This window comes from Rhineura floridana, chromosome 4, assembly GCF_030035675.1.
Source record: "Rhineura floridana isolate rRhiFlo1 chromosome 4, rRhiFlo1.hap2, whole genome shotgun sequence".
NCBI lineage: Eukaryota > Metazoa > Chordata > Lepidosauria > Squamata > Rhineuridae > Rhineura > Rhineura floridana.
This window is the reverse complement of record NC_084483.1, coordinates 64,709,993-64,724,029: the sequence shown is the minus strand read 5'-3', so window position 1 is coordinate 64,724,029 and position 14,037 is coordinate 64,709,993. Positions and strand designations below refer to the sequence as shown.

The following is a 14,037-nucleotide window of genomic DNA, read 5'->3' as shown; positions in this document are numbered from 1 at the left end:
TTACCCCTTTTTGTATAAAGTAGTAGTAATGCAATAGAATAACTAAAAGCTTATTTATTTTTTATGGATGGTCTGAAGAAACTTAAGCTGTTTTCTTTCTTTGAAGATTACATATTGTGGCAGCGCAGTTTACTATAACTTTTTGTCTTATTTATTCCTGCTTTTGGTAGCATAAACTGGTAGTGTTAAAAAAACCCTTTTCTTGATACGGGAATCTTGATAGATATGGTCAGTTGTTCTCTGCAGTAAGCCAGTGCCTGGATTAAGTGCCATGTATATTTCTCCAAGAGTAATCAAACTGAGAACCAAGAACATTTTGCATGGCTTCTGGAAAAAGGTAATTGCAATCTACATGTTGAAAATGTGAGCCAACTTTCATTGAAATAAACCATTCAAATCCATAATGAGCATCAAAGATATAGACATAAAAGGCAATGCAGTAAATTGTAGTATGAAATAACTGTTTAATTATGTCAAATTCTATATAATTTGAGAGGTTACCTCCGATATGCGTTATTTAAAGTTACGCCTAAATTCACTTCCTTTTCTGAATAAAACATTGTCTGCGGCAAGTCATGGAACTGATCAGACCTCTATTTGATAATTTGGAACTTTAAAATGACTCACAAACTTGTCTGTATTTTGCTGTTCCCTTGTTGCAGGGCAACAGAAGCACCATGTAAGGCTGAGTTACCATACCAGACCTTAACTAGGAAAAGGGCATAATGGAACAACTTTAATTAACGGAATATATGAAGACATGCTTGCTGTCTTTGTATATTACAAACACACAGGGCAAAGCTATTGATGCATTTATAGCTTGACTAAGTGAAGCAAACATCAAGGCATCATTTGTATCCCCTTTCATTCCTGTCCTTTGCCCCCAGGCTGGATTGGCAAGGAGAGGATCACAGAAGCTGGTACAGGTAATCAACCACCAGTTAGTCACATCTTTGTGTTCTCAAAAACACTTTGCTCTGGATTGCAGGTTCAAGAAGACTACTAACTTGGGAGGGGTGGCAAGAGTCACAACCATGTACCTCAATTAGCAAAGAAAAGCATTTAAAGAAAACTCATCAATGAACTGCTCTTAAATGAAACTACAAGCAAAACAAAGAGGGAATGGGGAGGGAAATTTTTTGTAAATTGTTTTGTAATGATTGAAATAGTTTGTTTTTATGTTTTATAATTTGCTTTAAAATATTTTAAAATAAAATAAAAAAGCAACTACTGACTTCCCATTGGCTTGGATTGGCATCTTCCTAATATCACTACCTTTAGTACTCATTAGAAATGGAGAAAGAGACTTCAGAGGCTTCTAAACATGGGGTAGCTAAGCATCACAGTAGTTTGCCAGTAAACCAGGTCCACCCTATATTCTTCCTGGTATGAATTGTTACCTCCCTGCCACCCACATCACCTTCAATGAGACATCTGGAGAAGTGGGAAAGTGAGGTCCATAAGGAACAAGGTAAACAGAAGGAGGAACAGAAGTCACAAGCTCAGCATCCTGAGAGTGATCCCAGGTCTAGAATCTTGAGGAAAATCCAAGACTTCAAAGTCTTCCCGGTAGAAACCATGGGTTGATCCTTGACTTCCACATTGGAAAATGGGCAAAGGTCATCACAGATTTTTTCTTTGGTATCCATTACCATTTCTTTAAAAAGATAAATATTTGCACATATTATTGAGCAGCCAGTCGTCAACAAACACATTCAGTTAATTATCCAATCACTTTGAAGATTTCTCATTGCAATTCAGAGTCAAGCACAACTTTCAATGTTCAACTTCTGACATAACAAATGCTAGTAACTGATCATGTTCAGTTCAAAACAATCTTACACCACCTAGGTTTCTGAAATACTTGGCATACTAGGTGAGACCTAACCAAAGTTAACCACTGATTTCAAGGGGAGATGTTTAAGCACATACTTAATTTTCTTATTGAAATAAATGGAACTAAAAGTGTGAACTCAGTTGGATCATGCCCTCGTTACACAGGATTATACTTAAACAAGGCTGGCTACCTATGAGTAGCTTACAGCCCATATAAGGCCTGTCAAGAGTTTTTTTGTGTGTGTGGCTTGCACACTCCCCCCCACCTTACTGCGACAAAATTAATCTTTTTTTTTTTTAAATCATTTTTATTTTTTCATGGTTTTTTATAGACATTGGGCTTCTGCAAATACCTTCCGCTATAAACTAAGTAATTTCAACCTCTGTACACCCCCAATTGCTCCTTTATCTTGTTTTATTGGGGAGAGGGAAAAACTGCAGTGGATAAAAGCAAGCAAGTTGGAAGGCAAGGGAATATTTTTTTGGGGGGGAGAAGTAAATGAAATGAATGTGGGTGGGGGGAGAGAGATTTACATCATAACTTTGGGGCATGAGCCCTTTAGTGTTTCAGAGATGGAAAGAGCATCTTACATGTGCACACTTGGGGGTGATTTTTTCCACGCGGGTTGTTGTAACATTGTGTACAGGTAATTGTTGTATGAATGGTTGATTGATATGTTTGAGGTAAGTGAATGATGGCAGTAGTAATATGGAATGGATGATGAGTGGTTGTATGAGTGTGTTATGTTGGTTGTCATTTTACTAAACAGCCACAAGAGTGGCTGTATACTATAGTCAGCATGGATTTTCCTCATTCCGCAATGTTAAATTGAAAATACCCCCATACCATTCTGATGCTTTCCATAAGCTCATTTCAAAACAAAACCATACAAAATTTATAGTCCTGAACTCAGAAACGCTTGCTTAACAACCCTCTCAATTTTCAATACACAAAGCAGTCAGAGAGAATCGAAAGTTCAAAGTGTAAAGAGAGAGAGAAACCAGACCCCTCCTGGACTTTTTTTCTGAGTTCTCATAATTGGTTGAAATTCATTAAAAATCAGTCATGTTCACAAAGTACCTGTAATCCTATTACTGATCTTGCCCCATACTCTGACCTTTATCTTCTGTAGTTTAACAGTTAAAAAAATGCCTGGCTGATTTTTAATTAATTTAAGAACCTTAGCATTGAAGTCTATTACAACATCGGGCATGCTCAGTAAGAACCAACTGTCAGTGTTCTAAAAGTCAGACTCACCGCTGCTGGGCTTGCATAATCAGGGGGCCACACCACACCAGACCTTTATTTCACTTCAGACAGGCATGGCTTCCCCAAAAGAATCCTAGGAAGTGTAGTTTGTGAAGGGGGCTGAGAGGAGACTCCTATTCCCGACAGAGCTCCAGTGGCCAGAGTGGTTTAACAGCTGCTCTGATTGAAGCCCTGTGAGTGGAACAGGGCATCTCCTAGTAACTCTCAGCACCCTTCACTAAGTACACTTCCCAGGATTCTTTGGGAGAAGCCATGACTGTCTAAAGTGAAATAAAAGTCTGGTGTGGATGTGGCCAGGGACAGGTTTGGTTTAAATTTGGGTGGAAGGCCTCTTGTGCCTGCCGTAGAATAAAAAAGTGGGGAAAACCCTGAAAAAGAATACTGTTCAGTGTTTTTCTTTTGGAAAGGAAAGGGGCTTCCCCACTGCCCACCCATAGAATCTTGATAGAAATATCTGTAGGCTATAGGTACGTTCTTAAGCTGCAAGGTTTTTTGCCTATTAGTGAATATTATACTGCCTTGCAACACTTTGACTTGTATATTGTGCTTATGGGTCATGGCCCCTTTCGGAGGACTCCTCCGAGGAAGAGGCAGTGACGCCTGACCCAGAAAAAGGAACAAGCGGAATCCCTGAGGACACAACTCCAACTCTTCCCCAGTTGGAGAATGTACCATTGGTTCACCTGAAAGGTGATTTTCATAGGAGGTATCCCATCACTGTGAGTTGTAGCTCCACCTATCCTTGCAAAGGCAAGAATGTTTTTGAAGTCAAGACTAGGGGCGTCAGGCCCCTCCCACTCTCCAGTTCATTCGCAGCGAGTCTAAAGAGAAATATCTAAAAATACAATAACAAGGCCAACAGGCCTGCCAGCAGGAAAATAACACAATAGTAACATTCATAATGACGTGACTCCAACATAGCGAAATAACAGAACTAGCAGTCTTGACTTCACTCTAAAATTTAAATATAATAGCGTAACAGGAATATATAACACATGAGAAAATATCTAGTCATCCTCCAACTGGGAGGGTCGTGATGGGATACCTCCTATGAAAATCACCTTTCAGGTGAGACCAATGGTACATTTTCCATAGGAGGTATACCATCACTGCGGGATGTACCAAAGCAGCCCATACAGGGCGGGACCACCCACATGCTAATCCTCGTTAAGAACCTGTTGCAACACTCGTCTGCCAAAAGAGGCATCAGCAGAGGCATAGCGATCAATTTTATAATGCCTTATAAACGAGTGTGGGGTAGACCAGACTGCAGCCCTGCAAATATCAGCAACAGGAGCGTTGGTAGCAAAAGCAGCCGTAGTAGCCACTGACCTAGTTGAATGAGCTGTTATGCTAGCTGGCACTGGAAGCTTAAGGGATTTGTAAGCTAAGGCAATACAAGCCCGCAACCAACGGGATAAGGTGGAATTAGCTACTTTATGCCCTATAGAACGTGGGTTAAAGGATACAAACAGAGACTCAGTTCGTCGTATATCCTGGGTCCTAGACAGGTAGGTCTTGAGAGCCCTCCGGACATCCAACGAATACCAAGCCTTCTCGAGAGGATGGGTAGGATTCGGGCAAAAGGAAGGCAAAACAATGTCCTGGTTGCAATGGAAAACTGAATCAACCTTGGGACGAAAGGAAGGATCAGTCTTCAGTACAACAGAGTCCTTATGGAAGACGCAGAGGTGGCGAGCAGAAGACAATGCGCCCAACTCCGAAACTCGTCTGGCAGATGTGACTGCGATCAGGAACAAGACCTTGAAGGACAGCATACGTAGAGGCACAGTCCTGATGGGTTCAAACGGAGGGTGTTGCAAAGCCTGCAGAACCTTCGGCAAACTCCATGAGGGAAACCGATGGACAGCAGCCAGAGATCGTAGGGCGACTCCCCTCAAAAAGCGTTTGATGAACGGATGTGAGGAAATAGTCACACCAGAAGAAGAAACTGATAGAATAGACGACAAAGTCGAGGCATGTCGACGTAAGGTGTTGGGTCTAAGTCCCATCATGAAGCCGTTATGGAGATATTGTAGCACCTGTTGCATGGTGGCCTGGGATGGATCGTGGTGGTTTGACTGGCACCACTTGGAGAAAACCACCCAGGTATGTTGATAAATCTGAGTGGTAGATGGTCTTCTCGAGGCCAAGATAATATCAATAACAGCGTCAGACAGGCCAGCCGACCTCAAATGTCCCCGTTCAAACGCCACACTGTTAAGTTGAGACAAGTGGGGTCCTGGTGCCATACTGGACCCTGGGATAGAAGGTCTGGCCTGACTGGGATTGTCCAAGGATCCATTACTGACATTGCAAGAAGGTCCGAGAACCACGGTTGGCGTGGCCAAAATGGTGCTATCAGTACCAGCTGTGCCCTCTCGCTTCGCACCTTCCTCAAGGTTTTGGCTAACATTGGTATTGGAGGGAAGGCGTACAAAAGACCTTCTGGCCACGGTGTTGATAGCGCATCCACTGCTTCCGCTGTTGTGTCCAGGTATCGGGCAAAGTACCTGGGAAGCTGGCAACTGCGACTGGAAACAAACAGGTAGATTGAGAATGCGCCGAACCAACACTGAAGACGATGGAAAATGGCTGGATGAAGTTTCCATTCTCCCAGAAAAACCTGTTGTCTGCTGAGCCAGTCTGCTGTCACATTCCAAATCCCTCTGAGATGTTCTGCTTTCAGGGATTGTAGATGTTGTTCTGCCCAGACAAAGATGAGGGAGGCTAAGTCCTGCAGAGGATGAGACCTGGTGCCCCCTTATCTGTTCAAATGTGATTTTACACACGTGTTGTCTGTTCGAATGAGAACATGGTCCAAAGGGAACAGAGACTGAAAATGAAGTAGAGCTAAGTGGACAGCCTTTAGCTCCAGCCAGTTGATGCTTTGAGTCTGCTCTGCGGTGGACCAAACCCCCTGAACGTACTGGGAGTTGCAGTGGGCTCCCCAGCCGATGAGGCTGGCATCTGTGGTTACAACAGTTCTGTGGGGTTTTCTGAACGGCATGCCCTTGGAAAGGTGTTGGGCCCTCGTCCAGTAGCGGAAGGAGAGGCGCAGTGCGGGGCTCAAGTGAACTTTGCGATGGTTGGAGCTGGCAATGTCCTGTTGAAAGGGCAACAAAGTCCACTGAAGGTGACGAGTGTGGGCTCGAGCCCATGGCACAATATGGATGGTAGAGATGAACATTCCGAGCGCCCTGGCTAGAAGCATGACGTCTGCGGATGTTTGTTGCATCAGGGACCTTGCGATGTTTGTGATGGCAGTGATGCGATCTGGAGCCAGAAATACCACTGCCTGCAGGGTGTCCAACATCGCCCCTAGATGTAGTAGGCATTGGGTTGGTTGAAGATGGCTTTTGTCGAAGTTGACAAGCCAGACGTAGGCCTGCAAGACATTGAGGGTGATCGTTAAATAATGAGCCAGCTCTTCAGACTTTGCCCGTATTAACAGATCATCCAGATATGGGTAGAGATGAACCCCTTGAATTCGGAGATAAGCCACTAGAATGAGTAGCACTTTGGTAAATACTCTTGGAGCAGAGGAGAGGCCGAACGGCATCGCTCTATATTGAAAGTGCTGGTGGCCAAAGGCAAACCGAAGAAACTTTCTGTGGGCTATGCAAATGGGCACATGGAGATACGCTTCCTTAAGGTCGATAGAAGCCAGGAAGTCTCCTTCATGCAGACTCTTTGTAATGGAGTGGAGTGATTCCATTTTGAACCTGCGATATGTTACAAAACGGTTGACGAACTTGAGGTCCAATACCGCCCTCCATGACAAATCTCGTTTAGGCACAGCAAATAGGAGGGAGTACACCCCTTCCGACCTCTCAGTTGCGGGGACTGGCTCTATTGCCGCTATGTCCAGGAGGTGGTGTATAGCTGTCTGCATGATGCTGTGCCTGGCTCGTGCCCTTGGACAAGGGGACGGATGGAATCTGTCTGGTGGGGTCGCCCAAAACTCTATTGCATAGCCATAACAGAAAAGCTCCCTGATCCAGGAGATCGTAGTGAGGCGCAGCCACTGGTCTCCAAAATTAAGTAATCTGCCACCAACGGGAGGTGCATTAATACTGCTTGTGTTGGCGAGGCCCTCCCCTATATGAGGACGATGAGGTACCCCTGCGCCCTTGGTACTGACCTCTGCCCTGGAAACGCCGGTTCCAGGATCCCCTGAAGGAATTGGGGTCATATGATCTGAAGTCGCGGCCTCGTGCTCCTGGCCGCGTTCCTCGAAAGGGCTGGTTAGTGCGGAAGGGAGGAAGTCGCCTGAAAGGCCTGTGGTCGATGTTCTTGACAGTGGCCAAAACCGGTTTGTGGGCGTCTTTGGGATCAACCAGCACTGCCTTTAGAGCTTCCTCGCCAAAGAGTAGAGATTCGGAGTAAGGAGCCCTAGACAGATTCATTCTGGCCGCAGAGTCAGCTTGCCAGTGGCGAAGCCAGAGGGTCCGTCGAGCGACTATCTGAGCCGTCATGGCTCATGCCCCCAGTTGAGTGGCATCCAAAGTGGCATCAGCCACAAACGCTGCTGTCTTACGCAACTTTATCAGTGACCTTCTGAGGGAGACAGGATCCGGGTTAGTGTCCTCTAGAAGATCATCCAGCCCCATCATAGCTGCTCTGGAGAAGACGGAGGCTGATGCGGAGGCACGCATGCAGAAAGCAGTGGCCTCATGATTTTTGCGGAGGGCGAAGTCTAGTCGTCGCTCAGTAGCGTCCTTTAGTTGGGATTCTCCTTCCCTGGGCAGAAGAGATCGTGAAACTAGGCTAGCGATCGGTTCGTCTATGCCAGGGACGGCTAGCTTGGTGGTAAAGTCCGGAGCTAGGGCGTAAAGCATGTCAGCCAGGTTCTTGAAGCGGCGAGTTTGGAATGGATGAGACCATTCTTCAGAGGCCAGTTTGGCAATGGGGTCCGGCACCGGGATGTAGTGCTCAATAGGTGCAGGGGATTTGAGGACCTTGGCCCCTTTGATAGCTGGAGTGGTAGATGTTGAAGGTGCAGCTTGGAGACCAAGGGTGTTAACTACCCTGCGTGCCAGGGGCTGATAATCTGAGGCATTAAACAGGCGATACGATGTATCCTCCTCATGATCCGAATAGTCGCTCCAGTCATCTCCTTCAACGTGGTCAGTGAAGGTTGACTCCTCCCCATACGAAGCTTCGTCAATACATCTGCCTCTGGCTACATCAAAGGGATTTGGGGAACAGGAAGGGTGTGCTTCATGACACGCACGTTGGTCCATAGAGCATTGAGGTATGGCAGGGACTTGTGGTGGTGACTGCATTTGGGTGAAAAATGCCAGCATGGCTTGAAGTTGGAAGAGGAAATCAGGGGACGGCAGCAGCCCAGTTGTGGTAGATGTTTGTGCCTGAGTGGCTATTGGAGCAGATGTTTGGGACGGTAAAACGGAGGGAGGCTGGTTAGGCGAAGGCTGAGTGTGGAAGCCAGCAAAATCTTCCTCGTCAGAGGAAGCAGCAGGGGAATGAAGTATATCGCTTATGTGTGCCTGAGTTGCTGTGGTAGTGGTGGGGGTTGGCACAGAGGCATAGCGTGGCTGCTTTGGTTTGCTATGGCTTGAAAGATGTTTTGTCTTAGCCATTGCTTTAACATGCTTAGGCTTAGTCGCCTTAGAGTGTTGCGGCTGGGCTGTTTGTGACATGCCTGGCTGATCTGGCATCATATTGGCTGTTTGAGACATGCCTGGCTGTTCTGCCATCTTATATTCACTTTGGGTGCAGTACACGGCCACAGCGGGGGCAAGATGTAGGGACCCGAACGGGCACAGTGTACGACCACAGAGGGGGTAGGATACACTGGCAGATGGCTAAGTACATGGCCACAGAGGGGGCAGGATGCACTATGGTATCAGCGTTAGTATTGTAGGCTGGATTTCAGACTTGGTACACGGCCACAGAGGGAGCAGAATGTACAGTATAGACTTCAGGCTTGGTACACGGCCACAGAGGGGGCAGAATGTACAGTATAGACTTCAGGCTTGGTACACGGCCACAGAGGGGGCAGAATGTACGATTCAACAGCTTGTGCAGATTGTCACAGTCTCAGCACACGGCCACAGGTGGGGCAGAATGTACAGTTCAATTTGTGCGCAATATCAATGTTCTCAGTACACAGCCACAGCAGCAGTATAGAGCACAGCCACAGCCTGAAGAGACAGCCACAGAAGCAGAGTGCAGACAGCGTAGATCACAGTCACAGTCTTGAGATACAGCCACAGAAGCTGTAGAGGTCAAATAGTAGCAAGGGGCAGCAGCAATGGCCGCGTGGTAAAAGAACCCTTGTATGTTTACAGGTTCCTAACTGCCCCACAACAATCAGAGAACAGGCACAGTTTAGGGGAGCAGCAGCAGAACTCTCAACAGGAAACGCCCTTTTCAGAGGCACGAGATTCCCCACTGGAGGTACACACGAAGTCAGAAGTGTGGAGTTCAGACAGCCTATTTTGGGGGCAAAGCACCTCAACAGTCTGAAACCATAACCACCACACTACATACAGCCACAAAGGGAGAATGAAGGACAGGGGAAAACCCTAAAAGTCAACAAACCCAACTACCAAACTGTCCATGTCTTGGTTTACTGACAGTTCTTATTGTATTCTTCTTGTTCACCGGCCAGAGAGCTAATGCTAGTAGGGCGGTATCAAAATTTAACAAAATAAATAAATAAATAAACCCTGGCAGCCCTCTATTTATTAGTACATGAGAGGGAAAGAGGACAAACAAAATGGCGCCCGGGGCAGGCGCGGGAAAATACAATGAAAAATGGCGGACAATGGCGAAGGGACAATAGCAGACTGAGGTAGAGCAGCTCGTGCTGCAGCCACGGGGTCCATAAGCGAAGTCGCGGCGCAGAACACAAAGAGGGAACAGCTAGGAAAGAGAACAAAAAAGCCGCAGTCGCTAAAGCAGAGCGGGAAGGAGCCGCAGCTGCCGTCTGCAGGGACCGCTGCGGCATGAAAATGCTAGAGTGAGGCTCAAGAAGACAAAAGCCGCAAAAAAGAGAGAGAGCCGCAGCCGCAGGCTCTCAAGGAGATACTCCAAAAAAGGTACTGCCGTGAGGCGAGGAGCCGCAGCAGAACCCGGGACGGGAACAACTCAAACGGCCAGGTACTGGAGGGAGTAACGCCGGGAGCTGCAGCCGCAAGCTCCCGCTGGGAATAGAGAGAACGCAGCCATGGTCTCTCTGACGGCCATTGGGCGAAAGGCTGGGAAATCAACGGCCCGGCGAGGGAGACCCCCCCCAAGGGAATTCCCCAGGAATGAAAAACGTTAGATACAAGACAGAGGGAAGGGAAACACTCGGTAAACACACAAGTAACAATACCTCCACACCCTGTCAGACAAATACAGCAACAAAAAACAACACAGAAACTTAGCTAAAGCTACGCTATAGAATATCAGACTTGTTCGTACGAAGGCAAGAATGAACTGGAGAGTGGGAGAGGCCTGATGCCCCTAGTCTTGACTTCAAAAACATTCTTGCCTTCGCACGATAGGTGGAGCTACAACCCGCAGTGATGGTATACCTCCTATGGAAAATGTCCAGGTCCTGGCTGAAGCCTTTCAAGCAGGGGATAACAGGAGGCTCCCCTCCCATCTGCAGAATGAAGATGCTAGCAAGTATCACAGCAACGGAGAAGGTCGGGCCGTTTAAGAACAAGCGGCTCTGAGAAGTTGGGAGACTAATCACCTGCACCTGCCTAGGAAATGGGTTTTAAAAGGCAGGTTGTGACTGCAGCAGACTGCTGACTACGTCAGGTGTGACCTCCCCGTGAAACGTAGTTTGCAGACTCCAGAGCTTTCAGACTCAACCCCTGGCTTCCTGAACCCAGCTTCCCCACCTTGACGACGCTTTCAGACACTGCTACTGGTACGGTTGTTAGAAGCATTCCTTTCTCCACCGGCTCCTGTTATCTGCTGGCCTTGGCAGATTTACGGCCCAGCTAACTGCCAGCTGATTAGTTACAGCCCAGCTCCCAGCCCCGAAGCTGACACTTATGTATATGGATATTGTTCACGTATTTTGTATGTAATAATGTGCTATGGTTTTCAGTGTACCTTGTGTGATAGTAAGCAGACTATAAATGGAAATTGTCATCTTGATGTGGGAAGTTAATGGAATGAAAACAAGATGGTGCATCAATTTTCTCATTACTAAGTGCTATGTTCAGTATTCATTAACTCCAAATAGTCCAAGCAAGAGTTTCAATGGAGGCAGAAAACACCAAATTTAATCAGTTGCTTTTAACATTAGCAACACATAATTCCCAAAATATATTTTAAAAAACCAGTTAGACCAGAGGACGCTGTGGTGCCCAAAGGTGCCAGTAAGCTCACCAGTAGCTCCTATTACACCTGTGAATGGTCCCAGTAAATATCTGAGGGACTGTTTGCTGTTCCTGCTCAGTTCATGTTTGTACTGGCTCAGCTTCTCCTACATTGAACTTGCTCTCTTAAACATTCCCACATTTCACTGGATGCCAGGACTGGACACCACATGCCCATCTGTTCTGAACAGGAAGGAGATACACATAACTTCTGTGAATTAGTGAAGTGTTAGCTGATGTAGGTGATTTGTTCCCCATTGATGAGTCATGCCCGTACCATTTTGTGGTCCTCTTTTTCTGCTCCTTTAGGTGTGTCAATCATTGTGTTATGTCATTCCTCCATGGGAGCCATTTTGTGTTATGCCACACACTCCACACAGCAGCAGTTTTGTGACTGATGCCCATGACACTTTCTCAAAATTCCAAATGTGCTCACTGGCTCAAAAAGATTGGATACCCCTGCATTAGGTTTAAGCCATGCATGCAAAATCCATCCCCTAAATTAGAGGTACACAACAAACTTGTTCTGTCAGTGCAAGGATTTTCACTTGTGCAATGGAACTTTCTGCCCTGCTTCTCTCTCCATGAGTGTCTCACTCATTCCCCAAATCTGCTGCAGGGTAGTTGGGGAAAATCCCAGAAGAGAATTTGAGGGGCGAAGAAGGGAGAGGTCCATTGCACAAGTGGAAATCCTTGCACTGACTCGGTCAAGCACAACATGTTATCATATGTTCATAGATACAGTCCAGATCTCATAACAAAGGCAAAAGTAAGACATAAAACTTCAAGTTAATTATTCATGACTGGGTGCCAGAGTTGTGTCACTTAAGGTGAACTACTCACAATATCTAGACAAATGCAAAAACATCATTATGGCAGTTGTTGACTGAAGAGTTTTCAGTTTCATGGCAGACTATAACTAATCTGTTGTGCTTTAAATCTAAGACATTAACAAGGAAATGCAAAACATGCATTCTCCAGGGCCCTGATAAAGAAAAATAAAGTTTTCACTTTAATTTAAGGAACACAGTAAAGCTTTCAAGTCATCTAGCAAATAACTGGAACTGCTTGTAACTCTAATCATAAAAGGCATACAAGCACTAAGTAAACTTGCATTTATTGATACAAGTTAAAACCGAGCAAGTCCAAAGAGACTTTGCCAACGTAGCATAAGAATGTAGAAGTTGGCTGTAAGAGTAATCAAACGGCAAAACTGCCATCCAACCATCTTTTGAGAGAATCCTGGTTGCATTTTTCTTTTTGACAAACCATTGAATTCTAAATCAGAGAAATTGTACTATGCAGGTGGCTGTTTTCATGAGCTTCCTTCATTTTTTAAAGTATTATTTTTTGCATTTGTTCTAAGTCCCTGTTTCATATCCTTTTTTTCTGCTAGCTGAAAGGCAACATCCTCTTTTTTTCAAAATAAAGTGTTCTGGGGAAAAAAGTTTATTTGGGATTCAGTTTTCAACATTAACTTGAGACCTAAGCATTGCGCAGGAATGGTGAAATGGCCATAAACAGAGTTAGGTGCTACCTGGCCCATCTATAGCACTACAGTAAATCAATGCCTACAATATCTAAAAGCAGATGATTAGATTTCTCATTGTCAAAGCCAATCTTTTCTTGGCAAGACAAGACCAAGAAAGATCTTGATACCTCTCCAAAATAACCGTGTGGGTGGATGTGTGGGTGGGAAGAATCTAGTGTCTGTTATATTTTCTTCAAAAAAGTAAAATTTTGTCATACTATCTATATTCATTCAGACTAGTATTGACTGTGCTTAACAATGAAACAGGTGGCTGTTCTTTGAGAAACACAAGTCCAAAGCTTCTGCAGGCATGAGGAACTAGCCATGCACAGAAAACAAAAATGTTGCTTCCAGTTAAAATGGGGGAACTAAGACTCAAAGTAGGACATAGGCCAGGATCCAAGCAGCTGCTTAAGGCTGCAATCCAATACATGTCTACTCAGGTCCATTAGGTTCAATGGGACTTACTCCCAGGTGTGTATTGGACTTCAGTCTAAGTTTATGAAATGATTTTTTTACTTTTTTGCTTTAAACATCTGACCCCTGCACCAATGCATTCAGCATTTTCTTTATATAAATTCCCCTCAAATGCCATACAACATGGGGAACTGCTGCTCAAAACGCAAGGCTAGCCCTAAACCTTAGGCTCATGACTGTTCTTTGGATCCCTGCCATGACTTACAGAAATCATATGGGAACTACAGTGGAGCCAGCAATTCACCTAAATAGTCTCTATTTGAATCCAAGGCTTTGTAAATGACTTTTTTGAAAAAAAGGCAAATACACAGAATGGGTTTTGCACACTTGTATTTGCCTGTGGTTTAAAAAAGTAACGCTTTAAATGTTTCATAAAAAGCAACATGAACGTTGGACATACTTCATAGCAAGCCATAGCTAGCTTTCACGGAGCAATGAAATCATACGGAGTTATCCAGTTGGCTTTTTAAAACTGACCTACAAACACTTCAGTCTATTAGAGATGGGATTCACACATTCTTGCTATTCACAAGGCCATTGGGTGCTTCAAAGCTTCCATCAAGCATGGAACTTCT

The 14,037-nt window shown here is 45.3% G+C and overlaps 1 long non-coding RNA gene across 1 annotated transcript; it reads right to left on the bottom strand.

Annotated features, from left to right (window-relative positions):
* Window positions 1–444: 444 nt before the first annotated feature.
* Window positions 445–14,037, bottom strand: LOC133383121 (uncharacterized). The gene is made up of 2 exons (XR_009762181.1): window positions 13,940–14,037; window positions 445–1,657 (listed from the first exon to the last, which is right to left on the bottom strand). It is a non-coding gene; the product is annotated as an uncharacterized LOC133383121 (long non-coding RNA).